A 13,540-nucleotide genomic window follows, 5' to 3' on the forward strand; every position below is an offset into this window, starting at 1 on the left:
AAGAAATACATTTTCTACTATGACTTTAAATGCCTAGCAATAAATTTAGCAAGATTCTGTAGCATGTCAGGTATTTACCAGAAATCAGAAACACACCAAGTTCGGTTGTTCTTCAATGTCAGGTCTGCAGTCTTGTAAGAAGTTAAAAAATAAATTATAGAACACTTACTTACTTTAAAAAAAAAAAATCAGCAAAGAATATATATGTATATGTATCTGTTTTTCATGTACTTTTAAAATAACACACAAAAATTACATCACTTCATTTAAGTTTAAGCAAACGAGAAGAAAAGATGTTTTCTTGGTATTGTATGAAATATGATTTTGTACTCAGAAATACAGAAAAAAGTAATTTAAAAGGAGTATAGCTATGAAGGATAATTTTTGCCTTTTTTGAAGAACTGAAGGACTGAACTTAAAAATTTTGGCTGTTTCTTAGAAAAAAGCTGATTCAGGCAGCTAGGAGGAAAAGAAAGTATTCTTACTAGCAGTAAGAATAAGTCTGTTCATTTAACATGGATTTTCTAACTTTTATTTTTGTTTTTATTTTTTTAATTATATTTTATTATAACAGTGAAATGCAGCAATAAAGAAATAAAATAAAAGATCATCATGAAAATGGAGAAAGACAGAATCTCCAATAGGATAATAATAAAAAAGGATGACAGTATGCCAAGTAGTGTGTATGCATCGTTTCACCTACTTTGTGAGCAGGGCAGCAAGTGCTGTCTTTGTGAGAACTACTGCTTTTAAATTAAAACAATATTATGGTAAAACTAGATTAATTTATGACTGAACCTCTATTTATTTTAATACTGTAATTATTTGCTTCAATCTTCTAAAAGATTTTAATTCTTGTTTTCAGTAACTCTGATTTCAAATAACTTCTAAATGCCAAATTTTATAGGAAGGAGATATTTCACGAGAAGAGCGATGGCAACATGAATAAAGCAGGGCAAGAGGAAACTCAAATGAAAAACAAATGACATAAACAATAGTAAAGAGATTTAAGAAAATATTTGTTAATGTTGCCAACCTGATTTATTTTCTTCTGCCTGAGGTAAAAGCATGGTTGACCACTGAATATAGATGTAAAAAAATTGATTTATGTCCAAGTTCTTATCCTAACTTCATGTCAACTCACAAAGAGAATAAAGACTTGCAGCTTTGCTTTCACCTGTCTTTGAAACTTTAAACAGATTGCGTTTCCAAGAATTTTCACAGAATTAGAAATGTGTCTCTTCTCTTTAAATGTGCTTTCCCTGTCTGTTTGCTTGCTAGAATTTTCCTAACCTTGGCTGTATACAAAAAAAACCCAAACAAAATTTACCAGAATCTTTACAGTTAATGACTAAGAAAATGGGCTTTGCATGGTGGATCTGGAAGAACAATAGATCTCCCAGAACACTCAGCATCCCAAAACGTGGGGCAATCTTCTAGATCTAGAAACAATTTTTACCTATCATGAGCTACATGTCATCCAAGTAATAGCACACACAGTATGCAAGGACTGCAAAAGCCAGTCTCACATCTGCGGTTCTTTATTCTCAGAGTAATGAAATTTTCATTTCAGGCTTCCTTCGCTCATCAGAAAAGGACTAAGCAGATGAATACTATAGCATGATCAATGCCCTAGGCACATCCTGCCAACTGTACCATCTGCAAACACCAGTCATGAACAGAAAGTTATCTGTCCTCTTCCACCCCTAACAATGCTGGAAGAAAGGCAGTTAGATCTTGAACCACACAAAATCCTCTTCCTTCACATCAGTACACCTGTATTGAGCATGCAAGTAGTTAATGCTCCATTTCTCTCTCTGTCAACCTGAGCAGAAGAGGAAAACAGCCTGCAAAGCCTACTCTCTTTCCTAGGGAAAAGTCAGCAGGGTGGCTGATAACTAAGTACCTGCAGTATTCATATCCAGCTGGCATTAGAAGAACCCAACATCTCTTCTTAATCACCTAGGGCTGCTGTGTGTGATTTCCAATCAATATTCCAGCTCAAAATTATATTAGTTAATTGTGACCAAAAGTTATTAGATTTTTACATGACTATAAAATACAGATAATACATCTGCCCTCTTACAAGGCATCTCTAACAATTGCCATTGAGCGGTAATCCTTTATTGAAAAGTCTGGTTGGAGTTTAATGAAACCTGTGTAAAATTTTAAACTGTAATTATTTTAATCTTGCTTCCCTGGCAGATTAATGAGGAGCATTTAACATCCTTTCTCACTGCTCTCTTTTAATTTATTTCTGCAATATTTATTCTTATTCTGTTTTAAGACTGGCCAGAAATTATATTGGATTAACTCAGCAGATATGGAAGAAATCAGGTAACTGCCTTGATTCTTTGATGTTGTGTTAAATTGCCTAATAGCTGGCGATGACCAGATGATGCATTGTTTTTAAAACATTTGTAAACATCCATTTGTCTTACACAATTGAGTCATATTTTTTAGGTCATGATCCACTTAAACAGCATAATCTACTGGCAGAAGAAGGCACAGGCATCCACAGCCTCAGAGGAATTTTCAAACCAGGGCCCCCATTTCTGTTAGGCAGAAAACTTCCATTTTCACATGAACTCCATTTTTCTCCCTGTGATTTGAAGGAGGCTAAAATTTCCAGAATAGGTCATTAGAAGCCATAAGCAAGGTCACATTTTTCAAAGTGAAAAACTCAGCAAGAAATGTCAGAAAAGAAACTCCTGGGTAGTAATGGCTTGAAAAAAGTGGTCTTAATCCTAAAAGAGTTAAATAACTCCCTATAAAACTCATCTTCTGTGATTTTAGTAGACATTAATATATTTCAAGCTTTCCATGAGAATCTTAGCACAGTAGAGGGGAGAGATTCAGACTCCCTCTCTACAGGGGAACATCACAGAAGTGAGACACCATTGAAAAATGTGCAAAAGGCAGCATTGGCAGACCCACCTGTATTTTGAGGTGTTTCACGAGGGCAGCATGTACTAGAATTGAAGAGTTCAGCCGCTAGACAGACATTTATTGTGGGAGGTGATCAGAGTCCTCCTGGTCCTCTGGGAACTTCAGGTACCTGGACCGGTTACAGGCTGGCATCGAACAGGTAGTAGCCCGGATTAATCTGATAGATCTCTGATAACACTATATAATCTACATATATATGGGTATCTGTTCATGCCCATGCTTGTCAGACTTTCTAAAAAGTTTAGTAAAAAGGCATTGCTGCCCAGAAGAAAAACCACTCCTTAACATGCTCCATTGCTTCAGACGAGCTCACACCATAGGGGAGAGATGGCTTAAATGCCTAAAATGCAAGAAAAATTTTAAATGGGGCTTACACTTTACTAGACACCAGGGAATCCAACCGTGAGGCACAAATCCATAGGAAACCAGGCTTCATTTGTTCCGCTCACTGCACAGGGAGCTCCTTGTTTGTACCAAAAGCAAGGATGACTTTTAGTGCAGTTTCACTTTCTGCCAATATTATTTATTTATACCACACTGCAAATGTGAGTGGCATTTTGCTTTTCCTCCAATGTTTCTGTCTTGAGGAACTCGGCCTACAGGCCAAAATTTTGTCCTCAAATACACTTGCTCCAGGAATGGTTCACTGTTAACTTGATACGGGAAGTAAGTCTTTCCATTGAAGTCAGTCAGAATATGTGCCTCTCCTGCAGTGACGTGAGAATTTGTGAAAGTGGTGGATGGGAGGAGATGTCTGATGTTCCAAACTCCAAGTCTTGCACAGGGCAATCTGAAACAGTTAAGATAGAAAGGAGAATATTTTTAACTCGTAAGTAACATGTCTTTAGAGATATTTGGACTTCTTGTTGAATTAAGCCCATAATTAAATATGTATTTGCAGTATATTAGTTATGTTATCACCTCTTTCATAGACGGAAAAACTCCTCCTTGAAAAGAGCAACATGTCTACTCCCACATTTGTGGACTGAGAATATCAAACGAAGTGTGACACAGCCCTACATGTTGACATTGAACACTGCCTTTCTATGCAGGGGTTAATCCTGCCAGATGCTCCAGTGTTCTGGAATCTGAAGACACTTGTCATCTTTCCTGATGCTCAGCACCTTCCTCTGCACAGGCTTCCTCCATAGTTTTTGTCGAAAGTAAACAGAATTATTGACTAATGATTCTAAGCATTATGTATTTTCTTACCTAAGCAATACAAAGGCTTGGTTATTTTGCAAAAGAGTTGAAACTAGCACAGCTGATGTAACAGCAGTTCTGTGTTGTAATAAAAATGAGGAGTATTATAAATACAACAGTATATTAATGAGTGCTTTTATGGTATTCATTTCAATTGCGCCATCTTTAAAGAAGTATTTCAACTGCTAGTTTGATACAGTAAGTAAATTTTTCCAGGTCACTCACACCTTTATTCCTATGAACCACATTCCCGTATGTTTTTGCAACCACACGGACTGACTCTCATTTATGAAGAAGAAAGCTTCTTCACATTGTTGCATCATTTAAAATAATTTCAAGGCTCTCTTGTATGGAAAGGAGGCTATATAGTATTATGAATTATTCCAGCCATAACATTTAAGCACTGGGAGCCCTTGCATGGTGTTGAATATTTAAATATGTTGTAAATTTATTGCTAGTAGGCTTCAACTAAGGTGTGTGAGAAATATAGGTAGATCAGACTATTCTTAATGTGTCCTGGTCCTACTAAGATGAGCTTCTCTCAGAGTTCACTCATTAGCTTAACTAGTATACAAGGCAAACTCCATTATGTTCTTAGACTTACCATATATAATCGTATGCCCAAGCTCGGAAAAAAAAAGTGTGTTCTGACCGCATTCCAGGTAAGAAGAAATACAGAATCTTACTGAAGATAGTTTTAACATGTTTAAACAAACTGAGAAGAACATTGGGTAGGAGTTTAGGGATTGCCTTGATTTGACTATAATCTTCACCAATGAAGATAAAAATGTAACTTTAATGTTTAGTGCAGACAAGGACTCAGAACACTATAACAAGGTTGCTCAAGTAGCACAGTTATATCATTATACACATAAGACTAAAATTTTCAGATCTATTGTCAGCTTAGCATCCTAAACTAACTTTCACTTCTCATTCAGGTGTTCAAGAAATTATTAATAAATTAGGCACCTGTATTAATAGACTAATTAATACAGATCTTTTAGTTTAAGCAAACTGTTCAATTTCACTAAGGAAAGGCTGTGTCATCTGTGATGTGAAGATGGAATACATGTATATCAATATAAACATATATGGCCACACATGCCTGTAAGGAAAAGGTGAAGAGAGGAGAAAAAAACATGTTATTCAGTTCAGAAGTTTTCTTTAAGGAGGCAAACAACACAAAAATCTCTGACTTCCACTGGCTCTTCTTTTTTTCAGAGAGGGAAAAGGCAAGGCTGATACTATTTTTTTTGTAGAATCATATAATCATAGAATGGTTAGGGTTGGAAGGGACCTCAAAGATCATCTAGTTCCAACCCCCCTGCCATGGGCAGGGAAATCTTCCACTACACCACGTTGCACAAAGCCTCATCCAACCTGTCCTTGAACACTTCCAGGGATGGGGCAGCCACAACTTTTCTAGGCAACCTATTCCAGTGCCTCACCACCCTCACAGTGAGGAAGTTCTTCCTTATATCTAATCAAAATCTCCCCTCTTTCAGTTTAAATCCATTACCCCTTGTCCTATCACTACACGCCCTTGTAAAAAGTCCCTCTCCAGCTTTCCTGTAGGCCCCCTTTAAGTACTGGAAGGCTGCTAGAAGGTCTCCCCGGAGCCTTCTCTTCTCCAGGCTGAACAGCCCCAACTCTCTCAGCCTGTCTTCATAGCAGAGGTAATGTACTTATGGTTAACATTGCAACAAAGCAGTTTTCTTTTAATGTTTATCTCCATTGACTTCATCTGGCTTTCTAGGTACCTTCTAAAACAAGGGAGATGATATTTTCTCCATAAAGTACTTCTTCCCCACCATATGGTCTATCTGGGGTTCCTCAGCTTTCTTTCGTATCTGCAGAGGAAGTCTGAGGAACAAAGTTTGACTAAACCTTTAAAAGATCAAAGTTAAGTCAGATGAATTGCAGCCCCAGAAGCTGAGAAGCAGAGGTGAAGAAGGTCCACTGACATAATGGCTTATAGGGATGTTCTCTGGGAAGAGCAAGGGGGGGTTTCCAGTAAGAGGAGATGTGGCTGTTTCTTCCCACCCATTGAAAATGAGGGAAAAAAAACCAAACAGCATTTTTGATATATGTTGAGGAATTATTTTTTTAAAAGTACTTTTAAAAGACTTGTTTGGGGATTAATCCAAGAGCATTGCCTCAGCAATATCGGATCATTCTTGCCTGATTTTGAACTTTAAAATGTTTTACTAATCTTTTATATACATTTAAAGGCAATTAATTCTATTACAAAGAGGATCTTTTGAAATGCAAAACTGAAACATACCTAATCATTTGTGACCACCTCAAAATGCTTTTTACCTTTTGATCTTTTTTGAAACAAAATTTTATAAAGAATCCACGTTTTAAACATTTTGCCTTGAACAAAATAGCCGTTTCCATTGGTGAATGGTTTTCATTCTAACTTGGAAGAAATACAAGTCAATGGGGCACTGAGAGTAGAGGAAAAAAGTGCAGGTTATCCTGTGGCACTCGCTTGGCTGGTTCTACAAAATAATGCAGAGAACAATATTATATCAGAATTGAAAGATGTCCTACTTCTTACAAAGAACAGGTGTTCACGAAAAGTCATCCCTGTCCTTATAGGAGACTCTCATGTGCTGCCACTTTGAGAAGAAGGAGCGTAGGAAATGAGAAGAAAAAAGCTTTTCAAATCAAACTGGAAATGAGTGCCACAAGGAAGTCCCTGAGAAATCCACAGTTGGTGGCATCCGAGAGCCCTGGAAGGCTCAATGGAGCTAGAAAGGGACGATGTTTCAGTGCAAGCACTGCTCCACACTTCAGTTCAAAAATCTAGCAAAGAAACGAGGGACTGGGGCCAGAGTGCTGGAAGGATCCAACCAAAGGGAACAATAACTTGTCCAAGCACAGATCAGCCCTAAAAATTAAGAAAGCTAAGGTTTTACATAATTAAAGGTGTGGCTGCTCCAAAAAAGTACACGAGCCCAGGGGGATTAACACTGGCCTAGACCAAAAAGGGTTACTTGGTGATAAATAACTCTTAGAAATGGTAATTATGTTATGCCCTGATGTTATTTACTGCCTAATATTGTTCACTGTGACTCCTTTAATTAATCTACCTGACATTCTCACTAACTCATTCCTTTTATCCTTTCCTGAGATTAAAGGTCCTTTTTATCTTACTGCTTTTATGTTCATTCTTGGATGAATCCAGTATGAAATTAGATGGCCATGTGCATTATGAGCACCCATGGCACTCACTTTTGGGGTGAGTTTACTGCCTCTTCTAATATTATTGAAAGTTCTTGACATTCCTGATAACTATGAAATCAGTTTACCCAAGACAGGAAAGAAGTTCCTGAAGTATAACACTCCCTAGTTCACAAAATCCCTCAGAGCGACTTCTTAGAGTCATTCTTAAGCTAACAGAAGACCCTTGTACTTTTTCGAAATCAAGATTTCTCACTAAGCTCTAAGTCACTTTGAGAAGCTATCTAGCTAAATTACTCAGTAATTTTCCTTGGCCAGTTTGCCCAAAAAAACTCACAAACACCCAACATTATTATTTCCCAAGACCAGTTTTGCTCTCTTACAATGTATTTGAACTGCTTTCAATTACTCTGACTGGTCAAGCTCTCCACTGAAAATACTCCAGTTCCCTGAAGCAGATCCTCCTGATGACTTAGGCAAGAAATAAATTTAATTATTTCACCTTGTGGTAAATTGCCCATGATCAGCTCTATGTTGCAAAGCATCGTCTCATGGCCCTTTATAACTGTGGTGGCTAGTTCACCAGCAACATTTTAGCCTGTAACACATACTCTGGGGCAGATTAAACAAGCGACTCATTTACGAACAGTTTAATGAAGAATAGCTGTGATGCACACAACTGTTTCATTTCCCTCTGCATAAGCAGAGGATCTTGCTTCCTCTTTTCATTATACAGATGGCACCAGCAGATTCCTCTTTGGAGGTCTTTCAGTGAGTGACCCTACAACAGCAGAAACCCGTGTCCCACTAATTTGCATATGCCAGTGAGTCCTCAGTGAGGGTGGGACAATGGCCAGGTCCAGCACTGCCCATCTCACTAAAGAGTGTCTCATCTGCCTTCAGACTCTTCCCTGCACGTTACACACAAACTCCCCATATGTTACAGCACAAGTTCCCAGGATCGTTTCCAAGGGACCCTTTTCACACAGCACTCCTGCCGAGCTCTCAATAGCTGACATGAGCATCCAGGTCTGTGTCTCTGTTTCCCCCTCTCATCATCTCTCTTTCTGCAGCCCTAGCAAATGTGTTTGGTTCCACTGTCATTCAGATAATAACCTTCTTTTCTCATGTCATTTAATTGCTATTTCCCTCCTGTTCACCTGTAATGGTATTTTATGCCTGTGTGGTATTTAAACCATTTTAAACCATACATAGTAACACTTTCTCAGTGGCTTCTTCACAAAATGTGATGGTGAGCCAGACTGTTGCTCATTCTTTTCGCTATCTTACCTACCAATGTCATCTTGTGGTTTGATTTCTAAGCTTTTGGCAGAGATATCTTTTTGTTCTGAGTCAATAGAGCACGGGGTGCAAAGGGAGATCTTGACCAGTGGTAGAATGGTTAGATGTATATTCTCTGGAAGTACTACTAACAGTAGTAATAATAATAATAATAATAATAATAATAATAATAATAGTAGTAGTAGTAGTAGTAGTAAAATTTTATCAAGGATCCCACACATAGAGAAAAAAATCATTTAAAGTCTATATTTTTTGCTCAATTTCTGTTTTATCAGACATACTGAAAATTCAAATTCATTTTAAGTTTGTGTCTTGTGATTATTTTGCCAGTTGTTTGAGAGTTTTCTACAATAAGTCTTCAATTAAGCTGAATTCTGTAACTTGTCTTAATGATAGTATTACTATTATATCTTATTGAATTGTTGAACTAAAACATGCAGACATATTCAGGATTTTGATGTAAAACTGCAGCTGTTTGAAAATGTGTGATGAATGTCATCTTTGGAGCATGTTTTCTGATCATCATCCCTCTGGGAACTTAGGTATCTTCTGTTTTCCATATTACACATATTTAAAATATAAAAAGCAGAATGAAAAGCAGAAAAGATAGATATCAAGCTACTTGCGTGACATTGCAACTCTACATGACTACCACCATAATAATACCCAATGCCCAAGGCTATGAGTAGTGATAATTATACTAAGCCTAGCATAGATTCTCACTAAAATGATGATCTCTGTTCTGATGCCTACCGATATTAAATACCAATAAAATTTGGGCCCTTGTTGGGAGATACTAATCAAACATATGTTCTGCCATTCTGATCTATCTCCACTATTATCATGTAATGATGATACTCCGCAAGGCACAGAGAGCAGTACACAGCTTGATTCATTTCCTATTATCAGGTAATACACAGACTATGCTGACTGTGGTATGAAATTTCCATAGATGAAAGGGGAAAGTAAGAAGTACACTAGTGTTAAAAAAGGTAAAGGTGAGGAACAGAAAAGGCAGCGGCATCATGGAACTCTATTCCACTGACGTTTACTTATGCTTCCATAAAACAATAGAACAAAGCCTGCATGATTTGCATCCAATTTGGAAATGAGTATGGTAATGTTAATCCTAAAAGATACTTTAAACTGTTTTATTAAAGTATCCTTCTCTCTCTTGATTACAGCTTCATTTTTCCCCTTCTGTCATTCTCTTACACTACAGATACTGAAGTCTCCCAGCTGCAGGCCAGAACAGGTACACACACAGCCGCGGGACTGATGTGCAGTGAGGACGAGTTTCACTGAATGCTGCTAGCCGTTACCAGTTTACTAAAAAGCTGGCCCTCTCACCTACATAGGCATTTATTTGTAAGAGGAAAAAAGTAAAAAGTACCTCTCTGCAAAAAAGTACAAAGGAAAATACCTCTGCTTTGCAGGATAACACAGACCTTACTAAGACCTCTCAGAAATATTAGCCCAAGCAAAGAGTTTGTAGCAGCATAGCTACAAGTTCTGAAATAATATAGTGAGATGTTAATAACCTTTTATTCTGCTCGTTCCACATTGCACTTCATTCAGTATCATCAACAAATTAACGTTATACAAGTCAGGGTTCTGGTAGGCTGTACGAAGATGTTTCTCATTTTCTGTTTTGTTCCCTTGGAAAGAATAAACAGCACTACTCTTATTTTTAGCTTTTCGACCCAGTGTCACTCTACATCATTTGGAGACTTTGTCAGTTTTGGCAGTACTAGTCATTATCTTTACTAACTAACACATTTTAGAAGTTAATATAGCCAGACATTGTAAACAGCTATAGTCTTGAAAAGCAAAATTAAAAATTGGTCTAGTTCATGACTATAGCACCTCCTGGGGCCATAGATGCTTGTCTTAATTTCTGCGCTTTGTATGGAAGAAGAGATTAAAGACATTAAGCCAGACAGAAAACAGCAGTCGCGACGAGCCCAGGCAAAAAGGATGAGGGGACACAACAAGCCCAGGCGAACCCTCAGTCCCTATCGGCGTCCATTCAGCAAGCCTGGGCAGACACTCAGAGATAACTCAGAGACTCTCTGCGCAGACCTCGTACGGTCTAACGTTGGCCATGTCGAGTTTCTGCCTTTGGCATCCATGTTTCAGCAGTAGTTGGTGGAGGAGAACAGGCTCTTTCAGGATGCAATTCACTACTTTTGGTCACCCACCTAACAGGTCGACACTTCCACAGCATCCTTCATCCCATTTGCTTTTCTCTGTTTATCCTGTCTTTCTCCTTTTTTTCAGTTTTTCTTCTATGGATACCATCATTTATATTTAAATAACGCATAGGTCTGTATGCAGAGCTTGCTAGTTTTTCTGGTTGCACAATTTTGAGGGAGAGGTGTTTCATGTTCTGAGGTTAACAGCTAAGTGACATTAAATTCAGTATTATGTCCATTTGTAGGAAGCATTGGGGTGCCAACTACCTGATCCAGCTTAACTTTGTCTTAAGGTCCCCTCATGAACTAGGGAAGGAAACTTGGAGCATGACTTCCCTGCAGTTGCCACACTTTACAAGACAGTCTCTGTGGCAGTTGTGAGCAGAGAAGGGACAAATTCAGCATCAACTTTCTGTTGCCCACCAGTGCTCTTTTATTGAAAAACACACTTCACACGGTTGGATAAGAAAGAAAGATGAAGTTCAAAAAACACCAAAGCTCAAACATTACTTAGAATAATGATACATGAGTAGTTGTTTGAACTCATATTCACACACAGAATGCCCCTTCATTGCAAATAAAAATACTTATTGTCTCCTCCTCCCCAAGAATTTTTCAAAGAAATTGGATTCTCTTTGTTCAAAATTGAATCCTGGAAAATATTTGGTATTAATACTGAAAAATAAGTTTTGAAAAATATAATTAAAATTTCAAAAACCTGACTATTTTCCTGTTTTCATTTACGGGAAACATCAGCATAAATGATAAATTAAAAACAAACCTTTTCTTTTTTCTCCTTTCCCAACTTTCCCATGAAAAACAAATGTTATTTTCCTTCAACCCTACTGGCAACAGAAATGTCAATACAGAAAGCCTTCAGGCATCAGACTGGGTTTCTCTTCAAAAGTACAAGGTTAATGAACATATTGAGAATCGTCAGGAACTCACAAGTCTGAAGGAACCTCAGATCCTCTGCTGGACTATTTGCTCAATGACTCACAGAAGGGTGAAAGGTTGAATTACCAGCTCTTTCCTTCAAGAGTATAGATAACACTTTCTAAGCCTCTGATGATCGATCCCTCCCACAATCAGATCATGCAGCTGGCTTCCAAGACATTAGAAATTCCCTGAAGGATGAGGACGTAGTCTGAATGTGTAGAAGACATCACGTTTTTACAGGTCAGAAATGTCTTAATTAGTAGTAAATAAAACAAGTCATCAGAATTGTGTAGCTTTGAAAAAGTGTCATCAAAAAACTTGTGTTGAAAAATACTTTTAAGCAATACTGCTGACTTACAACAGAGGCAGTAACTTCTTTTCTTTTTGCCCTTTTTTCAGAATTATTACTTGCTTTTCAAAATGCTGTTTAAAAATATAGCAAAACAACAACTGCAATATATATAATTGCACATGCTAGTGGATAAAGATAGCCTTATGGGAGGGAAACAGTAAAATAACTGATCTTCAGAACATCCTCTGAGGTAAGAAGCTGCTGCTTCACCTGTTTTGTAGAGGGGGGAATGTTTTTCATAACCCTGTTCACACTAAGGAGACAAGTATATGTTGTCAGTGGTACCATGTCTGAACAACTGCATAAGTAGTAACTGTAAATGTAGGAACAGATACTATCCATTGTGAAGAAAAGTGTCACTGCCCAGCTCAGTGTAGTTAAATGGTTTGCCTGACACTACACAGCCAATATTAAAGCCTGGATCAAAATTCAAGAGTTTTATGGAAACCCTACTATATATTTATATTAACAAATTTTAATCTTATTTGACAAATATAGAACTACTTAACAAATAACTTTTACTTAAATTCTGACTCTAAAATCTCTTTTTTCCCTCATATTATGTGAGTGGTTACAACGCTCTATATGCAATAGAAATATGGTAATATTGCCAAGTATGCTATTTGGTATAGTTGGATCACAGTTCTATCTGAATCACAGTTTCTCATTTCTTTTTTACATCTGAGCTGTATTGTTAATTCACTGTCTTTTAAATAAAAAACTATCTTTGTCTTAAATCACAGCATAAATCTGCCATGCTAATCAATTAATAACATTCATGATCATCAGGCAAATTGTTTTTGTTACACTGATTTTTATCGTGATCATTGTTCAGTGTGTGTACACGATTATTATCAGCCTGCAGGATGTGCCTGTGCAGAGACCGGGATAATATATGGCAGATCCGTACAAACTGCAGTAACAAAAACTGAACTGAAAGCTCTAGGCACTGCTGGAGCATCATGCCACGGAAGAGAAACCAGATAAAATGTCACACTAAGATTCTTTCATGTAATCTTAAATGCTCAAGAGACTTGGGAGACTATCTATCTTATGCATCTGCACAAACTGACACAGTGAAAATCTCAGCAAATAGTAATTTTCTGGATTTATTGCATGACAGGAACATCAGGTGGTAAGTTAAATAATGCAAGGCATAGAAATTGAGTAAAAATCTTCCTGTGAGCCTGCTCATCACAGACACACGAGCAGCTGGTTCCCACTGCAATTCCTATTTGCTCCTAAGCCTCCCCAGCTGGGATAAGTGAAAGCCTTATCACGGTCACTGACAATCTGACAGCCATCTGAGATAGGCTGTGAGTCAGCCCTCTGTACGGTGGGGAGGAACAGAAACTTCCTTGGGAGGTATTGACAGCAGGCAGCGCGTTTCTCACTTTAATTCCCCATTGCG

Source organism: Tauraco erythrolophus, chromosome 3 (genome assembly GCF_009769465.1).
Source record: "Tauraco erythrolophus isolate bTauEry1 chromosome 3, bTauEry1.pri, whole genome shotgun sequence".
Taxonomy (NCBI): Eukaryota; Metazoa; Chordata; class Aves; order Musophagiformes; family Musophagidae; genus Tauraco; species Tauraco erythrolophus.